We start from the raw sequence: 18924 nt of genomic DNA, 5'->3' as shown, positions 1-18924 counted from the left end.
CGAATGGGCCTGTTTCTGTGCTGTAAATACTCTGTAATGCTTTTGTAAGTGGAAAGACGAGAAGGAAAAAATGAAAAATAGCTCCAGAGCGGAAGTGAAGGTAGATGGGGAAAAAACAGGAAAGAAAATAGAACTGACAGGAAAGGTCAGAGGTTGATACCAAAGAGTTTTATGTGGTTTTAATTAGATTTAGTTACAGAATGATTTATGTAAATGGGCAGTTGTCCAAATATTGCACATCAATCAGTCTCCAAATGTAACTTAAATGCAAAGCAGCGTCCAAGCATGGTGATCTTGGCCAACCAGCTCTGCCGCTCATCGGGATCCCAGTCCGTTCACATCATTACTCTTCCTGCTCCTGTAGTTTGAGGTACACTTCCCCCAGCTTCATGTGGTGGGAGCCACTCATCAGGAGAGACTTGAAGACCTCCTCTAAAGTGCAGGGACTGCGAGGCATTGCCTGAGGAGCTCGCTGAGTGAGTGCGAGACTCCCAGGGCCGGGAGATGTCCACGACCAGCTTCAAAAACATTTTTTTTTTACAGACCTCCGCCATGCATTGCAGATTAATTATACAGGTTTACTGTGACTTGCCTCGGCTCAACTGTTGCTGAAACTCTCATCCATGCCTTTGTTGCCTCCCCAGACTCGACTGCCCCAATGGACACCTGACCAGCCTCCCAGCTTTCACCCTCTGTAAACCTGAGCTCATCCAAAACTCTGCTGGCCGGGTCCTAACTCGCAGCAAGTCCCGTTCACCCATCATCCATGTTCCAAATCCCCCCGTGATGTAATAAAACTCACTAGGCACTTGGTTTGAGCTTAAAGCAAGGCTTTAATCAACTTGTTTCAGAACATGGAGGTCTAGTTGTACTTCACTAGTTCCTTGTCTTACAAAATGTCCCTGGAAAGCTGGGCCCACGCCCGAGTATTTATACTCCTTGGACGGCGCCACCAGCTGGCCATCCAGCGTTATTTCACGAGCAGTTTCTTGATGAATGATGAGATTTATAACACCCCGCATGGCTTCTACCCTCCCTATCTCTATAATCTCCTCCAGCCCTACAACCCTCCAAGATTCCTGCACTCCTCCAACTCTGGCATTTTGCACATCCCCGGATTTTAATCGCTCCACCATTGCCTTCAGCTGCCTAAGCTCTGGAATTCCTTCCTTAAATTTCTCCACCTCTCTCTCCTCCTTTAAGACGCTCCTTACGTTTGGTCACCTGCCCCAATATCTCCTTATGTAGCTCGGTGTCAAATTATGCCTGATAATCGCTCCTGTGACATACCTTGGGATGTTTTACTATGTTAAAAGGTGCTATCTAAAGTTCCTGTTGTTGTAATAGAAGCGTCATGCATCATAAAATGAGCAGTGTGCCGTGAATGAGGCCTAGCAATGGCTTTTCAACTTAAGGCATCAGTAGACTCCTTGGGGTAGCTCCTGACTCTCTGCGATAGTGTGAAACGGGTGGCAGCGAGTTGGCAGCCCATTTTACAGCTCTCTCAACTTTTATTTCCATTGATGTCAATCAGGAGAGATGTAAAACGGACTGCCGACTCGCTATCACCCGTTGTACACTATAAAGAAAGACTTGCATTTCTATAACGCCTTTCACGACCTCAGGACGTCCCAAAGCGCTTTACAGCCAATGAAGTACTTTTTGAAGTGTAGTCACTGCTGTAATGTAGGAAAACATGGCAGCCAATTTGCGCACAGCAAGCTCCCACAAACAGCAATGAGATACTGACCAGATAATCTGTTTTTAGTGATGTTGATTGAGGGATTACTATTGTCCAAGACACCGGGGAGAACTCCCCTGCTCTTCTTTGAAATAGTGCCGCGGGATCGTTTATGTCCACCTGAGAGAGCAGACGGGGCCTCGGTTTAACGTCTCATCCAAAAGACGGCACCTCCAACAGTGCAGCACTCCCTCAGTACCGCACTGGGAGTTTCAGCCTGGATTTTGTGCTCAAGTCTCTGGAATGGGACTTGAACCCACGGCTTTCTGACTCAGAGGCGAGAGAGAGAGAGCGACCCACTGAGCCATGGCTGCCACCCAGCGGCGAGATCCACCCCCGTACGTTTTCCAACAGCAGTGACAGTTTTCTCAGCAACTCCAGAAATCAACCCCCTGAACCCACTGGGGGGTCGGGAGGAAGGAGTTAGGTTAAAATTGGGGGCTTAGGTGAGAAGGACAAGAGAAAAACTGCCAGAGAAGCTAACAAAAAAAGGAACAAGAAAAACCAGGAGAAAAGAGTGAAGGCCATTAACTCATCGACTTACGAGTATTTTGCCAAGTGTCACTTGTGTGAAACGTACATTACAACAAGCTTGGAGACGATAAACAGACGCTGAGAAAAATCCTCCCCCCACCCAGCTAAAAAATATCTAGAAATCAAGACAGAAAGGAAGGTGGAATTTTAAAGCAAATGACTTTGGTTAAATGGAATGTATCATATGGCGATGGGCTCTGGACTTCCAGACTGCCCTCCCCATACAACCCCAGTACCTGACGTTTCAAACTCCCCCGTCAATACCCTTCGCTTTTACTACCCACTGCTACTGGGCTACAGGGAGCTGATGCATGTCTTCCCTCATATCCCATTTGTACAAATTAGCAAAGTCTGGGGAAACCAAACTTAATCAACTTGGACAGCAATTTCCTGAAGTCAATTCACGGTGTGTGTGTGTAAGTATATTGCACATATATCTGTGTATGTGTAAATTATATGTATGTATATATATATATATCTCTGTATATGTGCATGTGCATATTATTTATATATCTACATATTATATGTGTATGTATAAGTATATTTTATATAAGTATATGCGTCTGCGTTTGTGTGTGTGTATGCATGTAAGATGGAGGGGTAGCACCTCAACAGAGTTGGGACCAATGTCCTCACGGGAAGGCTAACTTCCCAAAGTCGCGACCTCTGCCACCTAGAAGGACAAGGGCAGCAGGCGCATGGGAACACCACCACCTCCAAGTTCCCCTCCCAAGTCACACACCATCCTGACTTGGAAATATATCGGCCAATCCTTCATCATCACTGGGTCAAAATCCTGGAACCCTCTCCCTAACAGCACTGTGGGAGTACCATCACCACATGCACTGTAGCAGTTCAAGAAGGCAGCTCACCACCACCTTCTCAAGGGCAATTAGGGATGGGCAATACATGCTGGCCTTGCCACCAATACCCTGTAGGCCTGTATTCACTAGAGTTTAGAAGAATGAGAGGGGATCTCATTGAAACGTATAACATTTTGACAGGGCTAGACAGACTGGATGCAGGGAGGATGTTTCCCCTGGCTGGAGGGCCTAGAACGAGGGGTCACAGATCAGGATACGGGGTAGGACATTTAGGACTGAGAGGAGGAGAAATTTCTGACTGAGATGAGGTGAACCTGTGGAATTCTCGACCACAGAAGGCTGTGGAGGCCAAGTCACTGAATATATTTAAGAAGGAGATAGACAGATGTCTAGACACAAAAGGCATCAAGGGGTATGGGGAGAGAGCGGGAATATGGTATTGAGATAGAGAATCAGCAATTATCATATTGAATGGCGGAGCAGGCTCGAAGGGCCGATGGCTTACTCCTGCTCCTATTTTTCTATGTTTCTATGTTTCTACTCATATCCCATGAATGAATAGAAAAAACTAGCGCTGGCAGGACGATGGACACCAGGATGAAACATTCGAGAGGAGAAACATTGGCCCAGAAATTCGGGTCTCCACGGGCGAGTACGCGCTGGGTACTCATGCGTAGGCCCAACGAAAGTGTTGGTTTCCTGCATGCACTGCGCATGCGCGGGAAACCGGCACTTCCGTTCCCCTGAAAGAAGGGGTTCAGAGGTGGAACACGTGCGCCGGAGAGGCAGCGCGTGTGCATCGAACTTACTTTTTTTTATGCAGGCTTTCCCAGGAGGGTAAGTCTCCAGAAGTTACACTTTTAAAAAGCAGGCGCAAGGCCTGCTTTTAACAAGATAAGTGGTGAATTAATTAAAATTTAAACATTTTTTCCACAGGTTTATTATTTTTAAATACGTCAAAGAAAGGTAAGTTTATTGTTAGCCCTGTTAGAAAATGTAATTAATTTTTTCAAAAATTTAAATTATTGTTTAAAATAGTTATTTCATGTAATTTATAGTTTATTTTAAAAAGTGATGTTTTAAAAAAAAAATTATTTGAGGTTTTAGTGATGTTTTGGGGCTTATAGTATTTATAGGTTTGACAGCTTTTCCTGTCAAACTTATGAATGAAGCATTCCCTGCTACCATTGGCTCTCCATGGCCCACGTGATCCCAGGGGACGCATCAAACTAACTGCGCCCCTGGGATACGCAAGCACTGCGTGCCGGCAGCTGGAGCAGGCCCAGGATCGGAATTCCACGCGGGCCCACAACACAACGGCCGGCGCGCTAGGTAAGTGCAGGTCAGGGGCTTGCACCCGCGGGAAGCCCCCGACCCGAATTTCTGAGCCAATGTGCACAGAGGACTGGGAGAGGCAAACAGTACTAGAATAAAGAATAGTTCAGAAATAGGAGGGATCAGGCAGGGGGCAAATACGAGGCAGTCTAAGATGGGTTTGGGGTGAATTTACGTAAATGCACGGAGCGTGGTAAATAAGGTTGGTGGGCTGCAGGCACAAGTCACCACATGGGACTATGATATAGTGGCAATAACAGAGACCAGGCTCAAAGAAGGGAAGGATTGAGAACTTAATATTCCTGGCTGCAAGGTATTCAGGAAAGATAGGGAAGGAATGGGGATGGCATTCTTAATCAAAGAAATATTCTAGTACTGGAAAGGGGTGATATGGCTGAGGGGGGTCAAAGACAGAGTTTATTTGGTTAGAATTAAGGAACAATAGAGGAGCTATTATATTACTGGGTTTATACTATAGGCCACCAAATAGTGGGAAGGAGATTGAGGAGCAAATGTGTCGGTAAATTACTGAAAGATGGAAGAACTTCAGAGTAGTGATAATGGGGATGGAGCGGAGAATTAAAGTGACAGGCGACCGGAAGCTCGGGGTCACCCTTACGGACTGATCGCCTGTCACTTTAATTCTCTGCTCCATTCCCACTCAGACCTCACCGTCCTCGGCCTCTTACTCTGTTCCAATGAAGCTCAACGTAAGCTCGAGGAGCAGCACCTCATCTTTCGATTAGGCACTTTACAGCCTTCTGGCCTCAACATTGAGTTCAACAAATTCAGACCATAACCTCTGCCCCTATCCTTTTTTTTCCATTTATTTTATTTATTTATTCTTTTTATTTAATATTTATTTTCTCCCTCCCACATGGCAGCTGTCTTTCATTCTGCCAGTGCCATTTACACTTCATCTAGAACCATCTTTTGTTTCTTAACTTGTCCCATTACCATCTCCTCTTGCCTTGCACCATCTCTTAATCTCTCTTAATCGCTCCTGCCTTCCACCCTATCACAGACCTTCCCTCTTGTTCTTTCCTCCCCCCTTTCCCTGCCCCTGCACTTGCTTAAAAACCTATTCCATCTCCAGCTTTTCCCAGTTCTGACGAAGGGTCATCGACCTGAAACGTTAACTCTGTTTCTCTCTCCACAGATGCTGCCTGCCCTGCTGAGTATTTCCAGCATTTTCTGTTTTTATTTCTTGATCAGTACCTTCTTTAACATATTAAAACGTCCCAAGGCGCTTCACAGGAATGTTATCGAACAAAATTTGGCACCGAGCCACATAAGGAGGTGTTAGGACAGGTGACCAAAAGCTTGGTCAAAGAGGTAGGTTTTATGGGGTGCTTTAAAGGAGCAGAGAGAGAGAGAGAGGTCGAGAGGCGGAGAGGTTCAGGGAGGGAATTCCAGAGCTTAGGGCTGAAGGCATGGCCGCCAATGGTGGGGCGAAGGAAATTGGGGGATGCGCAATAATTGGAGGAACGCAGAGATCTGAGAGGGTTGTAGGGCTGGAAGAGGTTACAGAGAGAGGAAGGGGCGGGTGTGGGGGGGGGGGCGGGTGTGGGGGGGGGCGGGGGCGGTTGGCGGGAGCGTGAGGCCTTGGAGGGATTTGAACCCAAGGATGAGAATTTTAAATTTGAAGCCAATGTAGGTCAGTGAGCACAGGGGGTGAGGCCCTTACCTTAAGAAAAGTTTATCAATCTCAGTTTTGAAATTGTCAATTGACCACCAGCATCCATAGCCTTTTGGAGGAAGAGAGCTCCAGATTTCCACTACCCTTTGTGTGAAGACGTGCTTCCTGACCTCACCCCTGAATGGGCCTGGCTCTAATTTTAAGGTTATTTCCCCCTGGTCCAAGGATTCGAGTTCCAGCCTCTGGCGTGTTCCAAACCCCAAGCACTCCTCAGCCTGATCAACCAAGCCTCTCGGCACGAAGCCAGCCTTGGGATAAGATGCCTTGACATTTGTACTAGGAAGCTGAGATTCCTTAAAGAAGAGGAAATTCCTGAACAGCGGATGAATTAATGATCATTTATTTCAGTCAAAGGAGGGGGAAACGTGCCTTTTCCTTCTGACCCCAGCTCCCAAACCTTGTAATGAAGATGAATGCGAGCAGCTTAAATCAATCAGCAATTGCTGCAAAACACATTGGCGCTGCAGACACTATCCCTGGTGGTGTTGCAGGCCCTATTTTTACAGGCCGAGATTTGGTCACCTGGGCAACAGCAGCGATGGGCCTTGGCCTTAACGTCAACAGATCAGAATTCGATCCGTCCAGAAACTGCACACAGAGCCAATTTTGACTTTTTATTTTTCTTCCTCTCCTCCCTTCATAGAAACATAGAAACATAGAAGATAGGAGCAGGAGTAGGCCATTCAGCCCTTCGAGCCTGCTCCGCCATTCAATGAGATCATAGCTGATCATCCAAATTCAGTACCCTGTCCCTGCCTTCTCCCCATATCCCTTGATCCCTTTAGCCTTAAGAAATATAGCCAACTCTTTTTTGAATATATTTAATGAACTGGCCTCCACCGCCCTCTGTGGCAGAGAATTCCACAGGTTCACCACTCTCTGGGTGAAGAAATTCCTCCTCATTTCAGTCCTAAATGGCTTACCCCTTATCCTTAGACTATGACCCCTGGTTCTGGACTCCCAGCCATCATAAACATCCTTCCTGCATCTAGTCTTTCCAGGCCTGACAGAATTTTATAGGTTTCGATGAGATCCCCTCTCAATCTTCTAAACTCCAGTGAGTATAATCCCAATCGACACAATCTCTCCTCATACGTCATTCCTGCCATCCCAGGTATCAGCCTGGTGAATCTTCGCTGCACTCCTTCCATGACAAGAACGTCCTTCCTCAGGTAAGGCGACCAAAACTGCACACAATACTCAAGGTGCGGTCTCACCAAGGCCCTGTACAACTGTAGCAAGACATCCTTGTTCCTGTACTCGAACCCTCTTGCTACGAAGGCCAACATACCATTTGCCTTCTTAACCGCCTGCTGCACCTTCAAACTTCAATCTTCAAACATTGCAGATAGTTCCCCAAGAAAGTGACAGAACAGAAAGGAAAGAGATGGTTCTCCATCTCAAAGCACGCCACATCCAATCAATTACTTTGAGGCTCGGTGACTGTTGTTATTCAGGCAAATCCATCAGCTATTTTGTGCACAGCAAGATCCCACCAACAGCAATGACCGGTTAATCTGATTTTTTTGGGGGGTGTTGGGGGATGCGGATGAATGCTGGTCAGGACATCTGGGAAACTCCCTGCTCGTCTTCAAACCTTTCCATGTACAGCATGACCAGAATGGGCAGACGCTCGAAGCCTCAGTTCAATGCCTCATCCTGAGAACATCGCCTTCAAACGATGCATCGCTCCCCCAGTACTAGGGTTGCCAACTCTGATTGGACGTATTCCTGGAGGTTTCATCACCTGACCTCCCACCTCCAACCAACCCGCCCCGCCATTGGTCGCCTTCCCACCCAATTGGAAAGTGAACAGACTCTTCATTGCCCGATTGGATGATCTTGGCTGTCAGTATATACACCCTTGCCCCCACACCTCCCCCCCCCCCACCCCAGCCATCTCCAATATTTATATAAAAGAAAGACTTGCATTTCTATAGCACCTCTCATGACCACCGGACGTCCCAAAGCGCTTCACAGCCAATGAAGTATTTTTGAAGTGTGGTCACTGTTGTAATGTGGGAAACGCGGCAGCCAAAATTGCGCACAGCAAGCTTCCACAAACAGCAATGTGATAATGACCAGATAATCTGTTTTTGTTATGTTGGTTGAGGGATAAATATTGGCCAGGATACCGGGGATAACTTCCCTGCTCTTCTTCAAAATAGTGCCGGGGGATCTTTACTTCCACCGGAGAGAGCAGACAGGGCCTCGGTTTAACATCTGATCCGAAAGACGGCACCTCTGTCAGTGCCGCACTCCCTCAGCACTGCACTGGAGTGTCAGCCTAGCTTTATGTACTCAAGTCCCTGGAGTGGGACTTAAACCCACAACCTTCATAACTCAGAGGCGAGTCTGCTACCAACTGAGCCACAGCTGACACTATGGCCTAGAAATTGAGTTTTGGCGCAGCCAGGGCTTTAGCGCCGGAAGTTAGTGCCGGAGCTAAGTCGCGCTGGTCGGGCCCAAAATTCACCAATTCTGCGCCCAAACGGCTGCCGGCGCTGCTGAGAGCTGTTTGCGCCTGAAAACTGGCGCTACGCGCTGAATATCGGCGCTATTCCGGCGCTGCGGCGCCCGCTGCGGTGCGGCAGGTTCGGGAAGTGCAGGCCTCCTCCTTCCCTTAAGGAGGAGCTGCCTGCACCCGGCCGCGGCCTGCGAAAATCTTTTTAAAAATGAGCCCGGCACCTCGGACAAGTGCCGGGCTTGCTTCTGTTCCGGGGGGGGGGGGGAAGTCCGGGGAGGGAGCTGCGGCCAGGCGGCCGGCGGGAAAGCGGCCGGCCGCCGCGGTGCCTTTAATGCGCCGGCGCAAAGTCATGTAAGACTCTGTTGCCAGAGTCTTAGTTGCGGCTGCCACGGGCGAGGCGGCCGCAACTGAATTTCGGCGCTGGGGCCCGTCGGCATGGCAACCGGGACGCTGCGCACACCGATGACGTCATCGGTGCCGGCGCAGCGCTACCGGTCTACCGCGGCGGAAGGGCCCCAGGCAATTTCGGCGCCGGCGCCAATTGCAGCGCTAGGCCCTCGAGCGCTGCAAAATCGGCGCTAAGGGCACTGAATTTCTAGGCCGAGATAACTAATAAACAAAAGTGGACAAAGAAAATTTTAAAAATCAATTTTTTCTTAATGCCACCTATGATTATAGGAACATGGGAACAGGAGTCGACCATTCAGCCTGTTCTGCCATTCAATGAGATCATGGCTGATCTGTATCCTAACTCCATCCATCTGCCTTGGCTCCACATTCACCTGGACCGCTTACAGTAGTATCCAAGAGGTTGATCTTTAATTCCTGGAGACTCCAGGACAATCCTGCTCAGGACTGTGGTGGAGTGTCAAGGCCTCGAGTGGGGGCTTCGAACCTACGGAGGCAAGAATGCTACCAATTGAGCTGGATGTCACGTAGAAGAGGAAGATGTTGGTCAACTTGGAGAGGCTGCAGAGAGTGGCTTCAGTGTCCCCAGACTGAAGAGAGATGAAAAGCTCTGTGCGACTTAGCGTGGTCACCTTGCAATGCCAGGCACTGAGCCCCACTCAATGCCCAATGTGCACAGGGACCCATCGTGCATGTCCCACGTGCTGGCAACGCACGTAGCCTGTGCACCTTCACCACATGGACTGCAGCGGTTCAAGAAGAAGGCACACCGCCACCTTCTCAAGGGCAACCAGGGATGGGAAATAAATGCCGGCCTTGCCAGCGATGCCGAGAATGAATTAAACAAGACAACACTTTGCGCTATGCTTATTGAGGTCCCTATTCCTCTGGTAGTAAGGGGCAATCTCCTATAATGCTGCTGAGCGAAGGCTAACTAGATGTTGGGTGGTTCTTCTTTTCTCAGGGAGTAGTGAGCCGCTGGAATGCGTTGTCGGCTGGTGCGGTGGGTGCAGTGGGTGCGGTGGGTGTGGTGGGTGCGGTGGGTGCGGTGGGTGCAGTGGGTGTGGTGGGTACGGTGGGTGCAGTGGGTGCGGTGGGTGTGGTGGGTACGGTGGGTGCAGTGGGTGTGGTGGGTACGGTGGGTGCGATGGGTACGGTGGGTGCGATGGGTGCGGTGGGTATGGTGGGTGCAGTGGGTGCGGTGGGTGTGGTGGGTGCGGTGGGTACAGTGGGTGCGGTGGGTGCAGTGGGTGCGGTGGGTGCAGTGGGTGCTGACTCTCTCCGTGCCTTCTAGAGGAAGCTGGACCAGCTCTTGACTGGGACAGAAACCTCATGGGTCAGTCTAGTGTGAGATGTCTCCCAGTTCTCTGCTGGTCTTCTGTGAGCTGTATCAGATTTCTCTCCTGGTCTGATGTGAGTTGTATTCCATCTCCTTGTTGCTCTGGTGTGCTTTGTACCTGATCTCCTTGTTGGTTTGAGTTGCATTCTGCCTCCCTGTTGGTCTGGTGTGAGGGTATCCATTCTCGCTGCCAGTCTGGTGTCAGCTGTAACCCCATCTCCTGACTGACCTGGTGTGAGGTCTATTCTACTTCCCTGCTTGCCTAGATTGCAATGTATCCCAGCTCCCTGCTGGTCTGCTGCGAGCTGTATCCCATCTCCCTACTGGTCTGGATTGAAACATATCCCATCTGCCTGCTATCAGCTGTGACTCAGTGGGTATCACTCTTGCCTCTGAGTCAGAAGGTCGTGGGTTCAAAGTCCCACTCCAGAGACTTGAACACAAAAAATCTAGGTCGACACTCCAGTGCAGTGCTGAGGGAGTGCTGCACTGCCGGAGGTGTAGTCTTTCAGATGAGATGTTAAACCGAGGCCCTGTCTGCTCGCTCTCTCAGGTGGATGTAAAAGATCCCAAGGCACTATTTCGAAGAAGAGCAGGGGAGTTCTCCCTGGTGTCCTGGGCCAATATTTATCCCTCAATCAACATCACTAAAAACAGATAATCTGGTCATTATCAGATTGTTGTTTGTGGGATCTTGCTGAGCGCAAACTGGCTGTCACGTTTCCTACATTACAACAGTGACTACACTTCAAAAAGTACTTCATTGGCTATAAAGCGCTTTGGGACGTCCGGTGGTCGTGAAAGATGCCATAGAAATGCAAGTCTTTCTTTTTTTCTTCAGTGTGAGGGGTATCTGAGCCCCACAGCGCTGTCATTAGGCCGTGAAGAGCAGTCAGTTCCCTGCTGGTGCGGTGAGGTATTCCATGAGGTTCACAGGCTGTTGCCTCTTATTTTACGATTCCAATTTTCAGATGGCCTGAATTGAATTCAATTCCCAAGCTGCACTGCTAATGCTTCTGCTGTAGCCTCCTCTAGACCCATCTTTTGTTTCTTTACTTGTCCCATCGCCTCGCACCATCGTCTCTTTTGTCAGTCAATCGTTCCTGCCTTCCACCCTATCACAGACCTTTGGTCTTTCCTTCACCCTCCTCGTTTCCCTGCCTCTGCACTTGCTCAAAACCTGTTACATCTCTAACTTCTTCCAAGTTCCGACGAAGGGTCATCGAGCTGAAACGTTAACTCTGTTAACTCTCCACAGTTGCTGCCTGGCCTGCTGAGTGTTTCCAGCATTTTTTCTGATTTTACATCAAATCGCAAGCTGTTCTGACTGCTCATTGTCAGCAATGTGCCTCCAGTCATCTCAAACCGTGTTTCGGTTACGCAGGGAGCGCGAATGATGACCACGAGTGGATAGATACATTTCCTGGTACGTGGTACTAAGCCAAGCAAATGAGATAGGCCTCTATAATAGCAAAATACTGCGGATGCTGGAAATCTGAAATAACAACAGAAAATGCTGGAAACACTCAGCAGGCCAGGCAACATCCGCGGAGAGAGAAACAGAGTTAACGGCGCAGAAATTCGGGTCCCAATGCGTGAGTACGGACGGAGTACTCACGCGTGGACCCGATGGAAGTGCCGGTTTCTTGCAAGCACTGCGCCTGCGCGTTGAACTTCCTCTTTTTTTACAGGTTTGCCCGTGTGTGAAGGCCTCTACTTTTTGCACATTAAAAAAACAGACGTAAGGACTTCATTTTAAAAGGTAAGTGGTCAATTAATTAAAATTAGAACATTTTTTCCACAGGTTTATTATTTTTAAATAATTTACAGTAAGGTAAGTGTATTTTTAGCCCCGATTTTTTATAAAATTATTTTTTTCAAAAATTTTAATTATTGTTTAAAATAGTTATTTAATGTTATTTATAGTTGATTTAAATAGTGTGATTTTTTTTCACATTTATTTTAAGGTTATGTACTGTTTTGGGCATCCGGAGTTTTCATGAGTTTGACAGTTCTTTCTGTCAAACTCATGAATGGACTTTTCCCTCCTCCGATTGGTTGCCCAGTGCTCACGTGATCCCAGCCGACGCATCGCACTAAGTACGCCGCTGGATCACGCACGCACAGCGCGCCGGGAGCTGGACCGGGCCACAGACAGGAAACCCACGCAGGCCCAGGCCTCAACTGTCGGTGCGCTATGTAAGTGTAGGTCGGGGGCCTGCACCCGCGGGAAGCCCCCGACACGAATTTCTGGGCCAACGTTTCAGGTCTGGGGCCCTTCATCAGAACTGGAAAAAGCTGGAGATGTAACAGATATTAAGCAGGTGCAGAGACGGTGGGGGAGGGGGGGGGGGGTTAGGAGGGGAGGAAGGAATTGAAAGAACATCCTGTACTTTTGTAAGAGGCAGGAAAGATAAAATGTTGCAAATGGGAATGGCAAAAATCATACAGCATGAAAAATGGGGGCAGGCATAATTATCTGAAATTGTTGAGTTCAGCAGGCTGTAAAGTGCCTTCGTAAGCTCGAGGAACAGCACCTCATCTTTCGATTAGGCACTTTACAGCTTGCCTTGTTTTTTGCGATTCAATGTCCCTATTTACAAAGCCAAGATTCCTATTGGATTCCCATGCTAACTGACCACAGTTGGGATGCTATAATTGGCCTCAGCACCCATGGGGAGGAGCTTGTTATCAGGATGCGGGCATCGCTGGCAAGGCTGAACATAAGAACATAAGAAATAGGAGCAGGAGGAGGCCATTTGGCCCTTCGAGCCTGCTCCGCCATTCAATGAGATCATGGCTGATCTTCTGCCTCAACTCCATTCACCGGACCTATCGCCATATCGCTTGATGCCCTTACTAGTCAGAAATCTATCAACTTCTGTTTTGAATATACCCAATGACTGAGCCTCCACAGTCCTCTGGGGTTGAGAATTCCAAAGATTCTCCAAAGAATTCCAAAGAAGTATATTACCCGCCCCTAGTTGCCCTTCAGCAGGTGGTGGTTGGCCTTCTTGGTGCGTAGCATTTGTTTGAATGACTTGCTCGTCTCTCTGAGAACCTTAAGGTGGCGACTTTCCTCCGGGATTTGCCTGATCCACTGCCGCAACTTCGGCAGGAGGTTGTCAGAAATGGGGCTTCGGGATAACCCACGAAGAAATTCCCATCGTAGGGAGTCACGTGTAGGCCACACCGGGTAGGGGTGGCAGGTTATTTTTTCTGTTGGGTTTTTATCGCTGCCCATACATTACCAGGTTTAGTTAGAAGGACATGAGCTTGAGTCTCATGCCAGAGACTTGAACAAGGCTGACACTGCAGTGCAGTACTGAGGGAGTGCTGCACTGTCAGAGATGCCGCCTTTCGGATGAGGCATTAAACTGAGGGATGTAAAAGATCCCACAACACTATTTCAAAGAAGAGCAGTGGGGGTCCTCCCCAGTGTCCTGGCCAGTAAAAATAACACCACTAGAGCAGATTCATGGCCATTTATCTCATCGCTGTTTGTGGGAGCTTGCTGTGCGCAAATTGGCTGCCACGTTTCCCACATTGCAAGTACTTCATTGACTTTAAAATGCCTTTGGGGCGTACTGAGCTCTTGAAAGGCGCCAAATAAAATGCAAATCTTTCTTTCAAACAAAAATCTATCAATATCAGGCTCCCATTATCCCCCCAACATCCTCGGCCGTTTCGGGGACGAGAGTTCCACAACCTGGGCTTGGAGATACGAATCCAACCAACAATGATCTTTTCCATAACGCGACCCTAGAAACATTCAAACAATGAGATCTGGCTATTGGAACATAAGGTTTAAAATAAATACATAAACCACTCCATCAAAACCCTGCCACCCGATGATTAATGAGGGCAGGAAATGGGACTGGTCTGAGAGAAATGTCTACACCTTAGAAAGCATTTGGAGAGGCCGCCGTTGTCCTCTAAAGTGTTCGGAGAATACATTTGTTGCTGATGTTGAAAAGGTTAATTACAGCAGGCAACCTCCCTCCTGGCGGTAACGTTCCCAGTGGGAATCTCCTGCAGGAACCGAGTTATATAAACGGCACGTTCAAGGATGACTTTGGGTACAGAAAGGCTGCCCTTGGGAAGTGAGGGTACCTTACAGCGTGCAATCGGTGGGGTTTGTTTTATTAAGTGAGGAGGGTGGGAGGGATTGTATCACAGGGGAGGCCTCCTCTTTCCCCCTCCTCCTTCCTCCTCCCTCCTCCTTCTTCCTCCCTCCTCCCTCCTCCTCTTGGTGAATTTAAATAGAAAGAAAGAAAGACTTGCATTTCTATAGCACCTCTCATGACCTCAGGACGTCCCAAAGCGCCTTATAGCCAAGAAGTACTTTTTTGTTGAAGAACACTGTTGTAATGTAGGAAACACGGTAGCCAAAATTGCACACAGCAAGCTCCCACAAACAGCAATGTGATAATGGCCCGATCATCTGTTTTTTGAGGGATAAATATTGGCCAGCACACCGGGCAGAACTCCCCTGCTCTTCTTCAAAACAATGCCGTGGGATCTTTTACATCCACCTGAGAGAGCAGATGGGGAGGAAGGGCTGCAGTACCGCAGCACATAGTGGCCCAAGAGGGATGTGGGATGCTTCCAGTAGCGCCCCTCCTCCCTCTTGGGGCGCTACCTGGGAAAATCGGCCGCGGGGGGCGCTAACTTTAAATTAGCGCCCTGGCGAAGGTTTCACCCCAAAGGGGGCACGACCCAATTTTTATCCCAAGGTGTTCAGGAAAGATAGGGAAGGAAAGAACGGAGGTAGGGTGGCAGTATTGATTAAGGAGAATGTTACAGTGCTGGAGAGAGAGGATGTCCTGCAGGGGTCAAGGACAGAATCTATTTGGTTAGAATCGAGAAACAGTAAAGGTGCCATTACACTACTAGGTGTATTCTATAGGCCACCAACTAGTGGGAAGGATATAGAGGAGCAAATTTGCAGGGAAATTACAGAGAGGTGCAAGAACTATAGAGTAGTGATAATGGGGGACTTCAATTATCCCGGATTATCATTTCTAGTAATAGTGTAAAGGGCAGAGAGGGGGAAGAATTTATGAAGCGTGTTCAGAAGAACTTTCTTGATCAGTACGTTTCTGGCCCAACGAGCGAGGAAGCATTGCTGGATCTGGTTCTGGGGAATGAGGTCGGTCAAGTGGAGCAAGTGTCAGTAGGTGAACATTTAGGGAACAGTGATCATAGTATCACAAGATTTAAATTAGCTATGGAAAAGGACAAAGAGCAACCTAGAGTAAAAATACTTAATTGGAGGAAGGCCAATTTCAGTAGGTTGAGAATGGATCTGGTCCGGATAAATTGGAATCAAAGCTTGGCAGGAAAAACTGTAATGGAACAATGGGCTGCCTTTAAAGAGGAGATGGTTTGGGTACAGTCGAGGTACATTCCAACGAGGGGGAAAGGTAAGGCAACTAAAGCCAGAGCTCCCTGGATGATGAAAGAGATAGAGAGTAAGATGAAGCAGAAAAAAGGGGCATATGACAGATATCAGGTTGAGAATACAAGTAAGAACCAGGCTGAATATAGAAAGTTCAGAGGGGAAGTGAAAAAGGAAATAATAGTGACAAAGAGAGAGTATGAGAATAGACAGGCAGCTAACATAAAAGGGAATCCAAAAGTATTCTGTAGGCATATTAATAGTAAAAGGGTAGTAAGAGGAGGGGTGGGGCCGATTAGGGACCAAAAAGGAGAACTATGCATTGAGGTAGAGGGCATGGCTGAGGTACTAAACGAGTACTTTGCATCTGTCTTCACCAAGGAAGAGGATGCTGCCAAAGTCATAGTGAAAGAGGAGGTAGTTGAGATATTGGATGGGACAAAAATTGATAAAGAGGAGGTACTAGAAAGGCTGGCTGTGCTTAAAGTAGATAAGTCACCAGGATCGGATGGGATGCATCCTAGGATGCTGAGGGAAGTAAAGGTGGAAATTGCGGAGGTACTGACCATAATCTTCCAATCCTCCTTAGATACAGGGGGTGGTGCCAGAGGACTGGAGAATTGCAAATGTTGCACCCTTGTTCAAAAAAGGGTGTAAGGATAAACCCAACAACAACAGGCCAGTCAGTTTAACCTTGATAGTGGGGAAGCTTTTAGAAATGATAATCCGGGACAAAATTTACAGTCATTTGGACAAGTGTGGATTAATTAAGGGAGGCAAGCAGTGTTTAACCAACTTGATTGAATTTTTTGATGAGGTAACAGAGAGGGTTGATGAGGGCAATGCGGTTGACGTGGTGTATATGGATTTCCAAAGTGCGTCTGATAAAGTGCCACATAATAGGCTTACCAGCAAAGTTGAAGCCCATGGAATAAAAGGGATAGTGGCAGCATGGGTACAAAATTGGCTAAGTGACAGGAAACAGAGTAGTGGTGAACGGTTGTTTTTGGGACTGGAGATGGTATACAGTGGTGTTCCCCAGGGGCCGGTACTAGGACCACTGCTTTTCTTGATATATATTAATGGCTTGGACTTAGGAGTACAGGTCACAATTTCAAAATTTGCAAATGACACAAAACTTGGAAGTATAGTGAACAGTGAGAAAGATAGTAATAGACTTCAGGAAGACATAGACAGGCTGGTGAAATGGGTGGACGTGTGGCAGATGAAATTTAACGCAGAAAAGTGTGAAGTGATACATTTTGGTAGGAAGAACGAGGAGAGGCAATATAAACTAAAGGGTACAATCCTAAAGGGGGTGCAGGAACAGAGAGACCTGGGAGTATGTGTGCACAAATCATTGAAGACATAAAAAGACCATTGCTAGTGCGAGCAAGCACTGAGTGCGAGGTCAGCAGAGAGTGCTGTGAGTTTGGCTAAGTGTGAGAGTTCTTTAATTGTTATTTCTCTTTAAATCATTCTTGATAAGATTACTTAAGCAGTTTAAGTAAAGGGGAAAAGTTAAGTATTTGGGATTCTGTTGGTTTAAGAAGAGTAAAACAAGGTTACACTGCAGTAGGAGTAAATTGGCACAGCAGGCAGTGAAAACCAGTTTTCTAACCAATCAGCAGGGGTGACTCATTTGGCTGTAAACAAACAAACAGTATAAAAAGACCAGTCCTAGTGCGAGGTCAGCAGAGAGTGCTGTGAGTTTGGGTAAGTGTGAGTTAGGGTAAGTGGGGTGTTAGGTGCTCTTTTCAAACTTTAACTCTGTGAGTTGTAGTTAATAAGGCCTTTCTGGTGCAGAGTGACTGTTGGTAAACCATTTAACTGGTGTAACTAGAGGGATTGATTTAATTTAAATCCAATTAATTAAAGGGGATACTAGCATCTAAAATTGGGCAGAGGGTGTCCATAACTAACAATAAATTTTTTTAATTAATTACATAGAATGGAGCAGGTGTTCTGCTACTGTCGTGAGATGTGGGAGCCGGTGAACCCCATTGAGGCTCACGGTGATTACGTCTGTGACAAGTGTCTGCTGCTACAGGAACTCCAGCTCCGTGTTGATGAGCTGGAGTCTGAGCTTCAGACACTGCGACACATCAGGGAGGGAGAGAAGTACCTGGACTCTGTGTATCAGGAGGTGGTCACACCTATGAAGTTAAGTAATTCAGATGTAGCCTATGGTCAGGGACAGGATGGTGTGACTACGAGTGAGGCAGGTACGGGGATCCAGGAGGTAGAGCTGGAGGAGCCGCAGCCCTTGCTCTTGACCAACAGGTTCGAGGTTCTTACTCCCTGTGGAGACAGGAGCAGGGACTGCAGGGAGGATGAGCAACCTGGCCACAGCACCGTGGAACGGGGGGCCATTCACGAGGGGGGAGTAAATAGAAATGTTGTAGTGGTAGGGGATAGTATTATTAGGGGGATAGATAGAGTTCTCTGCAGCTGAGAGAGAGAGTCCTGAAGGCTGTGTTGCCTACCCGGTGCCAGGGTTAAGGACATCTCCTCTGGGCTGGAAAGAAACTTGGAGTGGGAGGGGGTGGATTCAGTTGTTGTGGTCCATGTTGGTACAAACGACGTAGATAGGACTAGGAAGCCAGTTCTGTTAAAGGAGTATGAGCAGCTAGGGGTCAAAGTAAAAAACAGAACCTCAAGGGTAATAATCTTTGGATTATTACCTGAGCCACGAGCGAATTTGGCTAGGACAAATAAAATTAGAGAGCTAAATGTGTGGCTCAAAGACTGGTGTGGGAGAAATGAGTTTTGCTTCCTGGGACACTGGCACCAGTACTGGGGCAGGAGGGAGCTGTTCCGTTGGGACGGGCTTCACTTGGCCAGTGCTGGGACTAGAGTCCTGGCGGATCATATAACTAGGGCTGTAGAGAGGGCTTTAAACGAACTAATGTGGGGGGGAGGTTCCTCGAGAGCAAATAATAAAAATGACAACAGAGAAGGTCATAGACTTAGGTAGCAGTGGGGAAATTAAAAACCAGAGCGTGTCAGGAAGGGGCAGAAGGTATGGAGTAAAAGGTAAAGTAATAAAAAGGGCAAAAGCAGGAACTAAGTGTCACAAAACATATTTGAAAGTTCTCTATCTGAATGCACGTAGCATTCGTAACAAAATAGACGAGTTAAAGGCACAAATAACTACATATGGGTATGATCTTGTG

The sequence above is a fragment of the Somniosus microcephalus genome, chromosome 2, assembly GCF_052327205.1.
Source record: "Somniosus microcephalus isolate GS21.2 chromosome 2, FLI_Smic_1.0, whole genome shotgun sequence".
NCBI lineage: Eukaryota > Metazoa > Chordata > Chondrichthyes > Squaliformes > Somniosidae > Somniosus > Somniosus microcephalus.
Note: the sequence above shows the minus strand (reverse complement) of the source record.